Source organism: Schistocerca serialis, chromosome 3 (genome assembly GCF_023864345.2).
Source record: "Schistocerca serialis cubense isolate TAMUIC-IGC-003099 chromosome 3, iqSchSeri2.2, whole genome shotgun sequence".
Classification (NCBI taxonomy): Eukaryota; Metazoa; Arthropoda; class Insecta; order Orthoptera; family Acrididae; genus Schistocerca; species Schistocerca serialis.
In genome coordinates, this window is record NC_064640.1 from 319560383 (window position 1) to 319579575 (window position 19193).

General features: G+C 41.2%; 1 protein-coding gene across 1 annotated transcript in view; it reads right to left on the bottom strand.

Annotated features, from left to right (window-relative positions):
• The window catches only part of LOC126470127 (probable methylthioribulose-1-phosphate dehydratase), a 100229-nt gene that overhangs the window by 24010 nt on the left and 57026 nt on the right, over positions 1–19193 (bottom strand). The window lies entirely within an intron of this gene.

The following is a 19193-nucleotide window of genomic DNA, read 5'->3' on the forward strand; positions in this document are numbered from 1 at the left end:
AACAGGCAATAGGTACAGCAAAAATGAGATGAAATAACAACCAAAGAACACTTAACATATACTAACACAAAAAGAAATTTATTGTCTTGTTTGTGTTACAGACTACTTTTTGCCCTTAGCATACTTAATGGTGTGGAGAAATTTTTATTTTCTTCCTATCTTCAACCATGTTTCACACTATATATAACATGAGGCTTTGTTGTCCCCCTCAAAATCCTCTCTCTTCTGTGCCCTTGATTCATAAACCTAAATTAATAATATATACCTTTGGATATGACCCACTGACATATTTCTGAGATATCGTCCACAAATATATTTCCTCCCCCATACTAATTTTCCTGGTGGTGGTGGTGGCAGTGGTGGTGGTAGTAGTTGTGGTAGTAGTAGTAGAATATTATTATTTCTTTACTTTCTCAGACGTTAAGTCTGGTTAAAAATGGAAAGTGACGCGGACCTTGATCAAGCGTCACTTCCTTTTAACTGTATGGTATGAGTTATATTGCATTTAGGAACTTTCGGGTAATTGAACATGTATCAATAATTACAGATTTCTGTAGTTGTATATATAAGTTTGGATGTAGCTGTATTGCACTGATGTACTGGTGGATATTGTGTGGTATGACTCCTGAAGTTGACAGTATAATTGGTATGATGTCAACTTTATCCTGATGCCACATGTCTTTGACTTCCTCAGCCAGTTGGATGTATTTTTCAATTTTTTCTCCTGTTTTCTTTTGTATATTTGTTGTATTGGGTATGGATATTTCGATTAGTTGTGTTAATTTCTTCTTTTTATTGGTGAGTATGATGTCAGGTTTGTTATGTGGTGGTGTTTTATCTGTTATAATGGTTCTGTTCCAGTATAATTTGTATTCATCGTTCTCCAGTACATTTTGTGGTGCATACTTGTATGTGGGAACATGTTGTTTTATAAGTTTATGTTGTAAGGCAAGCTGTTGATGTATTATTTTTGCTACATTGTCATGTCTTCTGGGGTATTCTGTATTTGCCAGTATTGTACATCCACTTGTGATGTGATCTACTGTTTCTATTTGTTGTTTGCAAAGTCTGCATTTATCTGTTGTGGTATTGGGATCTTTAATAATATGCTTGCTGTAATATCTGGTGTTTATTGTTTGATCCTGTATTGCAATCATGAATCCTTCCGTCTCACTGTATATATTGCCTTTTCTTAGCCATGTGTTGGATGCGTCTTGATCGATGTGTGGCTGTGTTAGATGATACGGGTGCTTGCCATGTAGTGTTTCCTTTTTCCAATTTACTTTCTTCGTATCTGTTGATGTTATGTGATCTAAAGGGTTGTAGAAGTGGTTATGAAATTGCAGTGGTGTAGCCAATGTATTTATATGAGTGATTGCTTTGTGTATTTTGCTAGTTTCTGCTCGTTCTAGAAAGAATTTTCTTAAATTGTCTACCTGTCGATAATGTAGGTTTTTTATGTCGATAAATCCCCTTCCTCCTTCCTTTCTGCTTAATGTGAATCTTTCAGTTGCTGAATGTATGTGGTGTATTCTATATTTGTGGCATTGTGATCGTGTAAGTGTATTGAGTGCTTCTAGTTCTGTGTTACTCCATTTCACTACTCTAAATGAGTAGGTCAATATTGGTATAGCATAAGTATTTATGGCTTTTGTCTTGTTTCTTGCTGTCAATTCTGTTTTCAGTATTTTTGTTAGTCTTTGTCTATATTTTTCTTTTAGTTCTTCTTTAATATTTGTATTATCTATTCCTATTTTTGTCTGTATCCTAGATATTTATAGGCATCTGTTTTTTCCATCGCTTCTATGCAGTCACTGTGGTTATCCAATATGTAATCTTCTTGTTTAGTGCGTTTTCCCTTGACAATGCTATTTTTCTTACATCTGTCTGTTCCAAAAGCCATATTTATATCATTGCTGAATACTTCTGTTATCTTTAGTAATTGGTTGAGTTGTTGATTTGTTGCTGCCAGTAGTTTTAGATCATCCATGTATAGTAGATGTGTGATTTTGTGTGGGTATGTTCCAGTAATATTGTATCCATAATTTGTATTATTTAGCATGTTGGATAGTGGGTTCAGAGCAAGGCAGAACCAGAAAGGACTTAATGAGTCTCCTTGATATATTCCACGCTTAATCTGTATTGGCTGTGATGTGATATTTGAATTTGTTTGGATATTAAGTGTGGTTTTCCAATTTTTCATAACTATGTTTAGGAACTGTATCAATTTAGGATCTACTTTGTATATTTCCAATATTTGTAGTAACCATGAGTGGGGTACACTATTAAAAGCTTTTTGGTAATCAATGTATGCATACTGTAGCGACCTTTGTTTAGTTTTAGCTTGATATGTCACCTCTGCATCTATTATCAGTTGCTCTTTACATCCTCGTGCTCCTTTGCAACAGCCTTTTTGTTCTTCATTTATAATTTTGTTCTGTGTTGTATGTGTCATTAATTTCTGTGTACTGACTGAAGTTAATATTTTGTACATTGTTGGTAGGCACGTTATGGGGCGATATTTAGCTGGGTTTGCTGTGTCTGCTTGATCTTTAGGTTTCCGATAAGTTATTCCATGTGTAAGTGTATCAGGGAATGTGTATGGGTCTGCAATGTAACTGTTAAATAATTTAGTCAGATGTGAATGTGTTGAGGTGAATTTCTTTAGCCAGAAATTTGCTATTTTATCTTTTCCAGGGGCTTTCCAATTGTGAGTAGAATTAATTGCTTGGGTGACTTCATGTTGCAAAATTATCACTTCAGGCATTTGTGGTATCATCTTGTACGTATCTGTTTCTGCTTGTATCCACCGTGCATGCCTGTTGTGTTGTACCGGGTTTGACCATATGTTGCTCCAGAAGTGTTCCATGTCTGTTATGTTTGGTGGATTGTTTATTTTAATGTGTGTGTTATCTATTGTCTGGTAAAATTTCTTTTGGTTTGTGTTGAATGTTTGGTTTTGTTTCCTTCTATTTTCACTTTTTTTGTATCTTCTGAGTCGTTTGGCTAATGCTTGTAATTTCTGCTTCTTTTCGTCTAATTGTTCTGTCGCTTCTTGTTGCGAGATTTTACCTAACCTTTTTCGTTTTTTTTTCCGAGATTTCATTTCTTATAAATTGTGTTAGCTGTCCGATGTCTTTTCTCAGTTTTTCTATTTTGATCTGTAGCCTGTGTTGCCATGCTGGTTTTGTGGGTTTCTTCTGTGTGTTGGTTGGTTCTGATCTCTGCCTAGTGTGTATATTTAGTGTAGTGAGTCCTCCTATATAAACCAGTAGTTGTAACTCTTCCATAGTTGTATTTTCATTTATTTTGTTGTGTATGACTGTGTTGATAGTTTTTATTGTTGTTTCGACTTGTGGGTTATTTGGTGGTCTACGCAAGAATGGTCTAATGTCTGTATTTGTGTCTTTGTATTCTATATATGTTAGCTGAAATTTTTCTTCTATATCTAACATCTGTGTCACTTCGTGTTCTATTTGTGCTTGTTCTGGTGGCTGTCTTAAGATTTCGTTTTCCTCTGATTGTTTAATTGGTGCATGTTGTTCTTTGTTTGTTTGCTCTGGGATGTTTGAGTCCATTACTGTATTTTCTTCTTCTTCTGATTGCACATTATTTTGTTCCAGTATTTGTTGTACTTGATGTTTGATGTTTTCTAATTCTGACTGGGGTATCCTGTTATTTTTTATTATTACACGGATCTGATCAGCTAATCGTTGTTCTGTTAAAAATTTTAATTCTGGGTATCTGGTAATAAATGTTGTGTATACTTGTGATCTGTATCCAGTTGTATTGGTTCCTAGGTTTGTTGCTTGGTAATAACAGAACATGAGGTGTCGATTAACTTCATCTGACCATCTCATCCTCTGTCTTTGTTTTCCTTCTAGGGTGGTTGCAGGAAGCATATCCTGCAAAACACCTCTATTTGGATTTAAATCATTTTCCAGTTGGCTAGCAGTGTCGTTACCATTGTGGGCGGGCATAGGGTTCAAGTGTCGTCCCCGACCATGACGGCGCTTGTCCGAGGCTTCTTTAGTTCTGTCCTGAACCAACTAATCACACTAAAAGAGGGGTTAGCCCTATTAGTGGTTTGTTCTTTTCGTCGCCTTTTACGACTGGCAGAACATACCGGAGGCCGATTCTTTTCCCGGGCCTCCATTATTATTATTATTATTATTATTATTATTATTATTATTATTATTATTATTATTATTATTATTATTATTATTTCCATCTCACCTCCCTTTTCCCTTTGCTTTCCATACCGAGCTGAAAATAGAGTTGCAAATATGCCATTTTCAAACCTTTAATAACCTCAGAATTTTTCTGAGACTGCATGGAGAAAAGATTTTTATCTGCATTAGTCTTGCTTTCATTGCTCTTTCATTGTAAGTGTCGTGTACAATTCTGCCTCCTGAACAAAAAAATTCATTCACTGCCTCTACTGTATCTACCCCCAATTTGATGTGCAGCACAGCTTCATTTTATTTTTGTTGTCTCTCATTGTCTTAAGACTTCCTTTCGCTTAGCTCTAAACTCTAAATTACATAGACAGTTTATTTCATTCACTAGTTCTCGTATTGTATTGTATTTTTATTGGCCCTGTTGTCTACAAAAGCAGCTTAGTCATGTACAGGTGAATGTGGTTTCTGTGCATACTTTTTTTTAAAAAAAAAAAATTACAAATAAAGCACTTACTTCCAGAAAACCATATTTCCACGAACAGAACATTATTATTTGCATATTTTGAGATTTATGTTGAAGAGAGAATGAAGGAAACTAGAAGGAAACTACGTGAGGTAAACTGCATCATAATTACTATTTCTTTCCAATTATGTCATTGCCATTTTTTTTCAATTAATAAATATAGTTTACCAGATATACTTTTCTTCAAGATTTCTAACATTTCAGTACCCTTCGTATAATCAGTCATTAATGAATGTTCCAGTAAACATGGGTCTGCAAATCAGCCAATTGTTAGATAAATGAAAAATGTGTGGTTATGATGCGCCACCAATTTCAATATGAAATATTGTCCTTGTCAGCACACATTTATATGAAATGAAAACTTTCTGATCAAGTCCCCATCTAATCACTCTCAGATTTCACCCTCTAATACATATTACTAAAATTAGTACTACATGTGATTACTTTTGTCCAGTTACTCCAGCTGATAGTGTAGCAGGGTTGAAACAGGATTCATACAACAACAAACAAGATACAGTAGTAGAAGATAGGTTTATTAGAAGTGGAGTAAAAAATTAAGACCATATAAAATTAAAACTGGCTATTTGTTTTATTACAGAGGAACAGACCAGGAAGGGTACCGAGATACTCAGGAAAAGTAAAATTAATATTAGAGATATTAAAGTAAACTTATACAGAATTGAAAGTCTTTATATGCCAAGTAAAAAGTCCATGCAAGAACAAGCTAACAGATGGCTAAAAGTGGTGTAATACTACAGTGATAATTTATAGAAACCTTTAAATGATAGAAAATAACAGCAAAGTTACACTGAGTTAATTAAAACAACTTAGAAATGTATTTGAGTGAGAGAAAATATAATATAAAGTTTTTGACAAAAATGACTTGTCTTTCTCATACTCATACTGTTGTTGGACTTATGTTGTTATACATCACAATCTGAAAGTTAAGATGACAGATGGGTCACAGTGCCTATCAACACTAGTAACTCCACAAAGACACTCAAAGATTACTTTAAATGTTTGACTAATTCAAGAGACAAATCAGAAATGCATATAATTGATAATGATAATAGTAACAGTCTAAAAATAACTACATATGAGGTGTATAAACCACATCAAAGTATGAGGGAAGGAAAGCCTCTGGGGGTGGAGTTTCAACAGAAATGGTTTAAGTCTAAGGGAAAAAAATACAAAAGAAGCATGCAAAATTGTTTACTGGATACTTGCAAGGAAGACAATTCTTAGTACTTCAAAAACTGCTCCAATAATTCTGCTTCACAGCAAAGGAGAGAGATAGAGAGAGAAACAATACACGTACTTGCCCCCTCCCTGTAATTCACAAGATACTGTCATGTCGTAACCACAATCAAGTCCAAATCCAAAAGCAGGGCTGTCAATGAAGTGTAACACACAGCACTGAAATCACACTTTTTACCAACACCAACATACAGACAGTACTGCTATTTATACAAATATCAAATATTCCAGAACCTGTAATCATTAAAACATATGAAATTTCATGAACCTTCCAGAAATGATAAGTACTGAATAGCAAATGATTGCTGGTGGTCAACTTTGGATTGGTGACCTGCAACGCACCAGCCAGCTGCATGTAGAACAGCTTGCAGTATTTATTGCTCCTTTCCCTGGAAAAACAATGATCTGCCATTTCAGAAATTTGTCATTGGAGCTTACGATGGTACCCTGGATATAGACTATATCAATGGTCGTCTGTACAGCAGCACTTGTGGATTCCCCATACTGGTCACATTATCACAGCCTCCTCATCATCAATGGTAGCCCCTCCCATCAAAAACTTGTGACTCTGCAGGTCTTCAGTTCCCTTGAATAAGAAGCCCTCACAGTCAATCTGTGCCTCAGGACTGTGACAAGGCTTCATTCAGCACACATGGATGAAGACTCTACACTTTTGTCTACTTGATGAGTCATAATCCTTGACTTCATATGTAACGTTCTAGGTTGTATCTCACTGGCTGGTGACTGGTGTTACAGCACTCTCGGTCCTTCTCCTGGGTGTCCAGGATCCATGTGCAAGCCAGGTGTCTTGCTTCTTTGGTCCTGGCAATTACCTCCCTTGCTTCTTTGGTCATGGTGATTAAGTGTTTCATGTAGTATTCCATTTTGTCTAGTTGAAATGGGAACAGTATATTCATTGTTGTTTGGCTTCATGACTATGGAGCAGAAAGGATGGTGTAAGGCCAGTAGTGTCTTTCATTGCTATGTTGTATGCAAATGGCATGGCATATGGTATTTTATCCCAATATCACTGTTCAACATCAACATACATTAAGGGAATATCTGCTGTCTTATTAAAGAGTTCTGTGAGGCCATTTGTCTGTGGGTGTTAAGACATTTGTCATCATATGGATGGTGTCGTAACACGAAATTACTTCCAATACTAGTCTTGATTGGAAAACTTTTCCACAATCACAGATCATCACATAGTGTGCTCTGTGCTTCAGAATGTAGTCTTCCATAAGCAGCCTGGCAATTTCTGCTTCAGCAGGTAGCACAGCTTTAGCAACAGCGTATCAGGTGACACAGTCAGTGCTGACTATTATCCATCGATTCATGGTTCCTGAGCTCAGGAATGTCCAAAAGAGGTCCATCCCAGTTCATTGGAATGGCACTGCTATGGACAGAATTTGTACCAGATATCCTGGAGGTAACTCCAGCACAGGCTCTCACTGTTAGCTTTCCTTATAGTGGCTCATGTAGCGTCTAACAGGTCAATGGAGACCCGGCCAGTGATGTGTGTATGATTCTGCCTAGAGTCTTCCTGAATTCCAGATGATCAGATGTAGGAGTGTTGTGGAAATACTTCCAGATAGTTGGCTACAGATGAGCTGGGATGATGAGCAACCATTTCTCCCCCATTGGATCATACTTCCTTTTATACAATGATCTGTTTATTAATTAAAATTGTCCTTTGGTCGGATCCTTCTCCTTCAAGGCTTCTATGGTTTCCAGCAATGCTGCATCTTCATTGTGTTAAACACCAATCTCATTTAATGTAGCTATGACAGATTTTTGTCCATGCCATTGTGTTCTGCCAAAGGATTCCTTGAAAGGCAGCTGGTAACCTTGTGTTTGTGTCGGTTTTTGTATACCACTGTCATGGTGTACTTCTGAAGCCCACGTCCACCTAACAGGTCGACCTGATGGATCCTTCAGTCTACTCAGTCTGTGTAGAGAATGGTGGTCCATCACAATGGTGAAAAGTTTGCCACATAAGTACTGCTGGAACTTGTTGATGGACCAAATAACTCCAAAGCATTTCTCGGTTGCAGAGCACTTCGTCTTTGACTTCAAGAATTCTCTGGAAGCATAAGCTATAATCTTTTCAGCATATTTCTGAGTTTGTATGAGAATTGAACCTAATCAATAACATTTTAGTGTTGGTCTGAAGTTCTACCTTTACCTTCTTGTGATACAATGTTAGGAATGGAGAAGATGTTAGTGCATCCTTAAAGAAAAGGAAACCCCTTTCTTGCACCTTGTTTCAGGCAAATGTAGCATCTCCCTGCAGTAGTTCCTGTAATTGATGTGGCTTGCTACAAAAGGCCTGTCTGAATCGCCCGAAGTACAACCACACTCTGGGAAAACTTCTCACTTTACGAATGCACTGAGGAGTCGAGAATCTGCGACTGCTCTATTTTCTCTGGATCAGGATGGACTCAGATGCCATTCACTAAATGTTCAAAGATTCTTATTTCTTTGGAAGACTAAGGGGCACTTCTTGGATTCGGGCAGGGGAATGAAATTTCTGTACACTTCAATACAAGTTGTTAGGTAGCTTAGATGTTCTTCAGACATGTTTGAGGAAAAAAACAGTAATGTCGTCAAGATGCAAATGACAAGCATATGAGCATGTATTTGTTTTTACGTTTTTCTCACAAGCACCCTGCCCTCCTCCTTTCTCTACCTCATATACAAGTGGTTTTAGTGAGCAGTATGTATAGGTACATATTTGTTTCCTCATTTTGCAGTGACAAGATTTATATCATATGTTCAAAGGTGGCTGGAGTGTTAACTAGTCAAAACAGTGCAACTTTGAACTCAGAAGCTATCAGGGATTCTAAGCACAGTCTTTTCCTGGTCAGCCTCATCAACCTCAATTTGTCAGTAGTTTGTCTACTTGTCCATAGTTAAGAAATACTTTGTTCCTTTCAAGCAGTCTAGACTATCATCAATGCGTGGCAATGGAGAGAGAGATTTTTTCATGATCCTGTTCAATTGCTAGTAATTGATGCAGAAACACCACGCTTTGCCACCCTTTCTCACAAGGACGAACAAAGGTGGCCAAGGACTCAAAGTTCAGTGATGTCATCATGCAGGATCTTCTCCATTTCCTCACCGATTATCCTTCATTCAGCTTGCGACACCTTTTACGAATGCTGGCTTAATGGGACAATGATGATATATGTTGATATGGTGTTTTACCATGGGCCATTTGGTCTGACTTTTCTCCACACCAGATTTTAAAGCATCTGAAAACTGCTGCAGAACTGTTAAAACATGTTTATGCTGTTCCTTGGTCGAGCTATATGCTATTGGCTGTTTCATAGTGGCTTCCTCAACTGCGTTGTCTGTAGTGGTATGGGAGCATGATTCTTCGTCAATGGCACTAATCTGTCCTTCATGACCTGGTTCAGCTGTTGCTACAAACCTACCTTTAGGGATGAGTTGGGGCTGCCCATGACGAAGTTCTCCTTAACCACGTACAATGGTATGATAGTTGCTGGCCTGCAGAATTCACTTGTACGCCTGAGTAGCTTTTTGCAATCGACAAAAGCATCTGGAGTGACGATTACAAATTGTCTCATTGATAATGAGAGGATTCATCATCTTCAATGGTTAACAACCACCCTGATGAATTTTATGTCTACTAATAGGATAAGATCTGTCAATATGGAGCTCTGATTTTCTACAATATACGACTGCTTGAGATGTCAACAAAAAATCGCATCTGAGAGTAATGTTAGGACTAAATTCTGTTAAAATGACAAATTCAAAAGGTTGTGTTCTGTCACTGAGTGTTATTCTTGCATTCCATGTTCCTGCCCACTGGACATGTTTCCTATTTGTGACTTTTAGCATAATCAGACACCACTGTCTACAATAAGCATTTGACATTAAAAAAAGGAAGCCCCTGAGTCAACTAGTGCCTGTACAGGTTAGCCATTGATGATGAGCATTAGCAGTGTACTGCTTGACACAGTCAGGTCAATTAAATATCTAGGCGTAACATTGCGAAGCGATATGAAGTGGAATGAGCACATAAAGACAGCAGTAAGTCAGGTGAATGATCAGCTTTGCTTTATTGGGTGTATTTTAGGAAAGTGTGTTTCATATGTAAAGGATATCACATACAGAATACTAGTGTGACCTATTCTTGAGTACCATTAGAGTGTTTGCTATGCCCATCAGGTCAGATTAAAGGACAACATCGAAGCAAATTAGATGCAGGCTGCTAGATTTGTTACCAGTAAGTTCAATCAACATGCGGGTATTACAGAAATACTTGTGAACTCAAGTGGGTATCCTGGAGGGAAGATGACAAACCCTTCACTGAGCAGTATTGAGAAAATTTAGAGAACCGGATCTGGAAGCTGGCTGCACAACGATTCTATTGCTGCAAACATACATTTCACCCAAGGACCATGAATGCAAGAGAAATTAAGTCCCACAGAGATACATAGATAGTAGTGTTTCTCTTGCTCCAATTTTGAGTGGGAAAGGAAACAATGACTACTAGTGGTACAAGGTACCCACCGCCACAAACCATACAATGGCTTGCGACACTAAATATTCCAGATTATACGAACATTACAAACATAAGAAATTTCAAGAACCTTGAAATGATGAATAACAAATAACTCCAGTAATCATGTTTGAATGGAGGCCTGCAGCACACTAGTCACTGATAGTAATCATTACTCCACTTTAAAATGTGACATTCACGTGAAACTGAGACATATGGGAAAATTAAGTAAACACTTCACTTTTTCAAAAGTAATCACCACAACTGTTGAAACATGGAACAAGATGTTCAGAGCCTTCATGGAAAAATATTGGCAGTTGCCTATGGAACCATGATTGTACCGAGGCATGCACCTTTTCATCCACAGCAAATCAACGGTCACAAATGCCTTTCACAAGGGCTCAAAAAATATGGAAATTGCGTAGGGAGAGATCAGACTATATGGAAGATGTGGAAGGGCATCCCACTGAAACTTCTTCAGCATAGTCTGAACATCAGGTACACCAACTTCAGGAAAGCTGTGACGACTTTCTCTGACTGCAAGGGCCCACTGCTGATTGACTTTCTGGAACACAGCATCACAATTAACACGTATTGGTGTGTAGACACTTTGCAGAACTTTAAATGCACCATCAAGTCCAAATGCCCAGGAATATTGACGGCAGGCTTTGTTCTGTTGCAGGATAATTCCCACCCACACACTGCCAAGACTGTTTCACTACATTGCAGAAGTTTCACTGGGAAGCCCTTACACATCATCCACACAGTCCCAATCTCACCCCATGCAGTTTTCATATTTTTTGAGATCCAAAGAAACACATTAATGAATGTCAATTTGCTTCATAGAAAGATGTGCATGCCTGGGTGCAATCATGATTCCATAGGCTACTGCAAATATGTCTCCACGAAGACATGGACTGTATTGTCTCATAGTGGGATAAATGTATTAAAAGTTATGGTGATTACTTTTGATATAATAAACAGTTTACTTAATTTTCGATCTGTCTCATTTTCATTTGATTGTCCCTTATACAGGCAGCACAACTCATGGGAATATTAACTGACATCATCAACAACCACTTATAAAGAGAAATAGATTTTGATTTTCAAGTCTCAAATGAAACTGTAGAATGACCCTATGAATTACCAATCTGCACACAATTTAGAGATTTTACAAAAGCTTTCAATAATATTTTAGGAAGATCTGTACTTTCAGCATTTTAAAAACAAGGCAATTATTTTAGTATACTGAAAAATGAGTATACCAATGCTACAAATTTCATTGGACTTCATGAAGACAGTGATAGTCAAAAGTGAAAGAAGAGGCAGGCAAAGAGATATCACCAGAACTATTCTCAGATCTCTGAACTGGAGAAACAAAACAGTAATGAGTGTTGATGGAACCCAGCTGAAACCCTTTTGTTTTGCTGATGACAACATCTTGTTTATGCCTGATACAGATACACTTCAAGCAAGAGAACGTCTTAACATAGCACATTTGAGAGTATACCTGAACAATCATATTACATTTAATGTATAATCAATATACAAAAAAGCTGAAGACAATGAGTGGATGGACTGCAAAAAAAAGATACAAAGGAGTAAAAAGAGTAGAGTGCTCTTAGCTAACTAAATACATTTTTAAAAACTTAACTTTCCACTTGTATGAGAATGGATGTTTACAATCACTGTGTATTACAAACTATTGCTTGTGTTAGTGTCAAGGACTTTTAAATGCAAAAAGCATTCAAGAAGTGAGGGGTATTTTGTGAGCATCGGAGAAACAGAGACAAGAAAAACAAACTAATGGTTTGCAGGAACGAAAGGATCATAAGGTATTACCGACTGGGAGAACCTATGTGGGCTCATTTACCTGCCTTGTGCAAGTCTTCCTTCTTTTGGTGATTAGTGCATCAGTGAAGATGAGATGAAATAATTAGGACAATACAAACATCCAGTTCTGAGAGGACGAGAGAATTTCCTGCCCAGCCGGGAATCGAACACAGGATCCAAGAAACTAAGGGCAGTAATATTAATACATAGACCATGAGCTGTGGACTGGATTAAAAAACAGAACAGACTTAAGGATGCAACTGTACACAAAAAAAAAGTTTTGCATCACCTCAGTTCCAAGAGTTCCGGAACCTGTAGAGAAAATTGGAATAGAGATCAACATAAACATCATTTCCACCATTTTTATTGCTCATAAAAACCACACATTGCATGTTGTACCACCATACAGCGAGACTTTCAGAGGTGGTTATCCAGATTGCTGTACACACCAGTACCTTTAATACCCAGTAGCATGCCCTCTCGCATTGATGCATGCCTGTATTTGTCGTGGCATACTACCCAGAAGTTCATCAAGGCACTGTTGGTCCAGATTGTCCCACTCCTCAACAGCGATTCAGCGTATATTCCTCACAGTGGTTGGTGTGTCACGTCGTCCATAAACAGCCCTTTTCAATCTATCCCAGGCATGTTCAATAGGGTCCATTTCTGGAGAACATGCTGGTCACTCTGGTCAAGCAATGTCAATGTGCGACACTCATCGGTGAAGAGAACGCGATGCCAATCCTGAGTGGTCCATTCAGCATGTTGTTGGACCCATCTGTACCGCACTGCACATTATCGTGGTTGCAAAGATGGACTTCGCCATCAACGTCAGGAGTGAAGTTGCGAATCACACAGCCTTTTGCACACAGTTTGAGTCATAACACGATGTCCTGTGGCTGCACGGAAAGCATTATTCAACATGGTGGCATCTCTGTCAGGGTTCCTCAGAGCCATAATCCATAGGTAGCGGTCATCCACGTCAGTAGTAGCCCTCAGGCGGCCCGAGTGAGGCATGTCATTGACAGTTCCTGTCTCTCTGTATCTCCTCCATGTCCGAACAACCTCACTTTGGTTCACTCCAAGATTCCTGGACATTTCCCTTGTTGAGAGCCCTTCCTGGCACAAAGTAACGATGTGGATGCAACTGAACTGTGGTATTGACAGCCTAGGCATTTTTTTTTTTTTTTTTTTTTTTTTTTGTTATGGTTTTAGGGCACAAAACTGCTAAGGTCATTAGTGCCCAGTCTGTGGCTTAGGCAAAATAAAGGAAATCAGCAGCAATGGGAGTGAAACTCAAAAAGTGTGAAAACTAAAAAACAGAAGGAAAGCTTAGAAAACCACTATAGAAGGGGGGGGGGGGGGGTGTTTTCCCCAAAAAGAGCTTCAAATGACCAACGTCATCTCACCAACACTAATAAACTCGAGGACGCGATCGGCTGGTATATCAGGCGACAGCTGTAGACGGGCGCGTAGCAGAGTAAAGTAGGGGCACTCAAATAAAAGGTATCTCACCATCCACAGTTGAGAGCAATGGGGACAAAGTGGGTGAGGATCGCCACTTAAAAGATGTTGATGGCTAAAAAGACAGTGCCCTATTCGGAGTCTAGTTAAAATTACCTCCTCCCGACAATGAGTTTGGCAGGAAGAGGTCCAAGCACAGCAATTTATTATTGGTAAGTGTAGACCAATGTGCGTGCCATAAAAGAGCAATGTGACAACATAAAACACTCTGCAGATCAGCAAAGGGAACCATGCGAACAGCAGGCTGAAGAAGGGAGACTGCAGCCTTGGCCGCTATATCGGCCGCCTCGTTTCCACGGATACCAAAGTGTCCTGGGATCGAGAGGAATGCCACAGAGATGCCCCCAAACTAGAGCAAGTGGAGGCAGTCCCGAATCCGGTGGACCAGAGGGTGGACAGGGTAGAGAGCTTCGAGACTGAGGAGAGAGCTGAGCGAATCTGAGCATATAATATACTGTATCTGCTGATGGCGACGGATGTATAGGACAGCTTGGAGATCAGCGTAAAGCTCCGCAGTAAAAACTGAATACTGGTCGGGAAGCCGAAATCGATTAGGGGTGTCGCCGACAATATAGGCACTCCCAATACGAAATGATGTTTTTGAGCCATCAGTGTAAATAAATGTGGCATGCTTCATTTGTGCGCATAGAGCAGCAAATGCCCGATGATAAGCAAGAGAAGGGGTACCATCCTCAGGAAGCTGGCAAACGTCACGGAGCAGGCAGGTCCGGGGGCAGAGCCAAGGACGTGCTGTACCCCCCGCTGTCAAGAAAGTTTTACAAAAGCGGAAGGAAAGAGAACATAGCAGTTGACGGAAGTAGACTCCCAGTGGTAGTAGAGAGGAAAGGCAGCCTGCATACCCTACATCCAAGGAGGCGTCGAAAAAAAGGTCATGGGCCAGATTAGCAGGTATGGAAGATGGCTAGCATAAAGACTCAGAAGGATAGCTCACCGATAGGACAGCAGAGGGTCAGCAGTATCGGTATAAAGGCTGTCCACAGGGCTGGCGTAAAAAGCTCTAGATGCTAAATGCAATCCACGGTGGTGGACAGAGTCAAGACGCCGAAGAATAGACGGCCGAGCAGAGGAGTAAACTATGCTTCCATAGTCCAATTTCAAGTGAACTGAGGCGCGATATAGGTGGAGAAGGAACACTTGGTCCGCTCCCCAGGAGGTACCATTCAGCAAACGGAGGGTGTTGACAGATCGCACACAGCGAGCCAAAAGATAGGAAATGTGGGAGGACCAGCACAGTTTTCTGTCAAACATAAGTCCCAAGAATTTAGCGACGTCATGAACGGAAGGTCAACAGGGCCTAGATATAGGGAAGGTGGAAGAAACTCATTACGATGCCAAAAACTGACACAAACAGTCTTACTGGGAGAAAAGCGGAAGCCAGTTTCGATGCTCCAAGAGTGGAGGTGATAGAGACATCCTTGAAGACGTCATTCAAGAAGGCCGGTCTGTTGAGAGCTGTAGTACATCACAAAATCGTCCACAAAAAGGGAGCCGAAGACATCGGGAAGGAGACAATCCATAATTGGATTTATGGAAATGGCAAACAGTACAACATCTAGCACGGACCCCTGGGGTTATCCCGTTTTCTTGGTAGAATATATGGGAGCGAGTAGTGTTCACTCGCACTTTAAATGTGCGCTCTGCCATAAATTCATGAATGAAGAGGGGCAGCCAACCTCGAAAGTCCCAAGAGAACAGTGTGCGGAGGATGCCTGTCCTCCAACAGATATCGTATGCTCTCTCCAGATCAAAAAATATTGCTACCATTTGGCATTTCCTGAGAAAATTGTTTATTATATAAATGGAGAGAGCAGCAAGATGGTCAACTGCAGAATGGTGCTTTCAGAAACCGCATTGGGCAGGTGTTGAAAGGCTTTGGGATTCCAGCCACCGGGCTACACGGCAGTTCACCATATGCTCCAAAACCTTAGATACACTACTCACGAGAGAAATGGGGAGATAGCTAGAGGGGAGATGTTTGTCCTTTCCAGGTTTCAGAACAGGAACGACGATAGCTTCCCGCCATCTTCTGGGAAAAGTACTGTCGATCCAAATTCGATTATAAAGGCAAAGGAGGTAACGCAGACTATGGTATGATAAATGCAGCAACATTTGGATGTGGACACCATTCAGTCCTGGGGCGGAAGAGCAAGAAGAAGAGAGTGCATGTTGGAGCTCCCGTATGGAGAAAACAGTATTACAGCTTTCGCTATTGTGAGAGGAGAAAGCAAGAGGTCACACTTCCGCTGCACATTTCTTCGGGAGAAAGGCTGGTGGGTAATTTGAAGAGCTTGAAATCTCAGCAAAGTGTTGACGCAATGAGTTAGAAATTGCGACGTGTTCCACTAAGGTATCATGCGTGACAGTGAGCCCAGAGACCAGGGAGAAACTAGGCGCACCAGATAACCATCAAATGCGACTCCAAACTCCTGAGGAGGAAGTGAAGGTGTTAAAAGAGCTAGTAAAGAAGTCCCGGCTAGCCTTCTTGCTATCACAGATGACACGATGGTATCGCGCACGTAACTGCTTATAGCAGGTACAGTTGGCCAAAGTAGGATGGTGGCGGGAAATGCGAAGAGCATGTCGCCGCTCACATATTGTGTCACGGCACGCCTCAGTCCACCAAGGAACTGGGGTGCGCTAGGGCAAATCGGAGGTGCGAGGTATTGAACGTTCCGTGTCTGTAAGAATAACTTCTGTAACATGAGTGACCTGTTCATCGACGCTAGGAAAGTGACGGTCATCGAATGTTGCTAGAGACGAAAAAAGTGTCCAATCGGCTTGGGCCAACTTCCAGTGTCTCGGGCGCATAGATGGCAGTTGTGGCTGCAATCAAAGGACACATGGAAAATGGTTACTCAAATGTGTATTAGGAAGAGCGAACCATTCCAAGCGCCAAGCTAGCTGAACAGTACCGACCGAAAGGTCCAAATGAGAGAAATTCATCGTGGAGGCAGACAAAAATGTAGGTTCCCCAGAGTTGAGGCAAACAAGATCCACTTGGTGGAAGACGTCAATCAATAGGGAGCCTCTCACAGATAAGGACCCAGAGATCCCCAAAGTGGATGGTGGGTATTGAAGTCCGCAACCAGCTAAAAGGGGGGCGGGAGCTGACCAAGGAGATGAAGGAGATCAAACAAAACAAAGCGATCGTGGGGATGCAGCTTTGTTTCCTGAAGACAGAAGATAACCAGTGAGTAGGATCGTAAGAGGACCAACAATTCATCCCGATTGGCTCTAATGCCGTGGATATTCCAATGGATAATTGACATAGGATGGACAGCAAAGGGAAGAATCTCACCACGGTTTCTCTCAACTCAACGACTGCTGAGAGCCGGCGGCCGACAGAGTGGAACGGTATTCAGCCAAAGACAGAAGATCCTGATCCATAGGTTGTTTGGGGGCAGCTCCTGCCACCAGCGATCGGCCGGTTGATCGGCTGCCAGCAGTGCGCCTTGGCGACAAAGAAGACAGCTGAGGGCGGTTACCGGCAGGTGGCACTATAGTTGAGACATACCGTGGCGGAGAAGGAGAGGAACTTGGTTTCTTAGGAGCCTTCTTGGAAACAGGACGTTGAGATGAGGGAGGAATTGATGGCTGCGTTGTCGGGGTACGTAAAAAATCTTCGCGAGTAGGCTCTTTTTTGGAAGTCCAGGTGTCTGATTCTGGGGCTCGTGGTTTAGCAGAAGCCGATGAAGGGCGAGTTGTAGAGTGAGCAGATGATAGCGGGGAGGTTGAACAGCAATCTTTGTGCTGGCCGATCTGACGACCGTGGCACTAAAGGTGAGATCACAAGTCTGCATGGCTGCTCCTTAGTAGGCCAAGGAGATGCAAGGACAGTGCTATATTTACCTGCCGGAGGCACAGTGGGCTTACAACTGGCGAATAACTTACGAGCAGCAAATGTAGACACCTTTTCCTTCACTCTGATTTTTCTGAATAAGCCGTTCATCTTTGAAAATGGGGCAGTCTCTAGAGGAAGCAGCGTGGTCACCCTTACAGTTGATGCAAAGAGGGGATGGAGGTGGACAAGCACCCTCATGGGCATCCTTGCCACACGTAACGCAATTGGCCAGATTGGAACATGACTGCCTGGAATGATTGAACCGCTGACACCAATAGCAATGCATAGGGTTGGGGATGTAAGGGCGAACTGAAATTATCTCATAGCCCGCTTTAATGTTCGATGGAAGTTGAACTCTGTCAAATGTCAAGAAGATAGTACGGGTTGGAACCAAGTTCTTGTCAACCCTTTTCGTGACTATCAGCCGTTATGCCCTGGTCAGACAGGTAGTTTTGAATTTCCTCATCGGGCAATCCGTCGAGGGAGCGTGTGTAAACCATCCCGTGTGATGAATTTAAAGTGTGGTGCACTTCCACCGGGACAGGGAAGGTGTGTAGCAGTGAAGTTCGCAGCAATTTTTGTGCCTGGATGGCACTGACTGTTTCTAACAACAAGGTGCCATTTCGTAATCGGGAACAAGACTTTACAGGACCTGCAACTGCATCGACACCCTTCTGAATAATGAAAGGGTTGACTGTGGGGAAGTCTTGACCTTTGTCTGACCGAGAAACAAGGAACTAAGGCACTGATGGAAGAATTGTCCATGGCTGAGACTCATTTAACTTTCGCTTGTGATCAGACATTGTAGATGTAGAGGAAAACATTGCGAAAGTATCCCCCGTGATTACTGGCATCTCCGATGGCGCGCTCCTTGCTTGTAGGGGACCTCTCTGAGGGCACTCCTGCCTTAGGTGATTGTTCACACCTCAGGTCACACCTCCTGAGAAACGGACGGAGGGACCAATTGGCACGTTTGGAAGGTACCAGCTTGGGTAATCACCCCTCCCTGGGCCTGGCCGTTACCAGTGGGTACGTACGTGTCCTACCTGTCTACCCGGGGCAGGGAATTACACGTTACCCCGTCACCGGCTACGTGTGGGAATGCATAGGTCGGCCTTCAGACATGCACAGGGAGGGAAAAAAAAAAGAGAGAGAGAGAGAAAGGGAGGAACAAAGATAAGGAAAGGAAAGAAGAGAGGTCTCAAACACCGCAGCAGAGAAGAGGCAAGAAAAAGAGAAGGATAAAGGAAGGACAGAGACTTTCCAGCACAGAAAGCGAAGAAGAGAGACTGTCTTACAGTTACAAGTGTCCATCTCCAGATGTAGGCAAGAAACATACTCCCAGAGGGGGAGTAGGGGAAGGGAAGAGGCAGAGGTGGGTGGGGGGGATAGGGGATAGGGAAGGATGTGGAAAAGGAAGGTATGCAGCCAGGAAAGGAAAGAGAGTGGCATTAGCTCAGGGTCCCGTGTTCGTCACGCACGTAT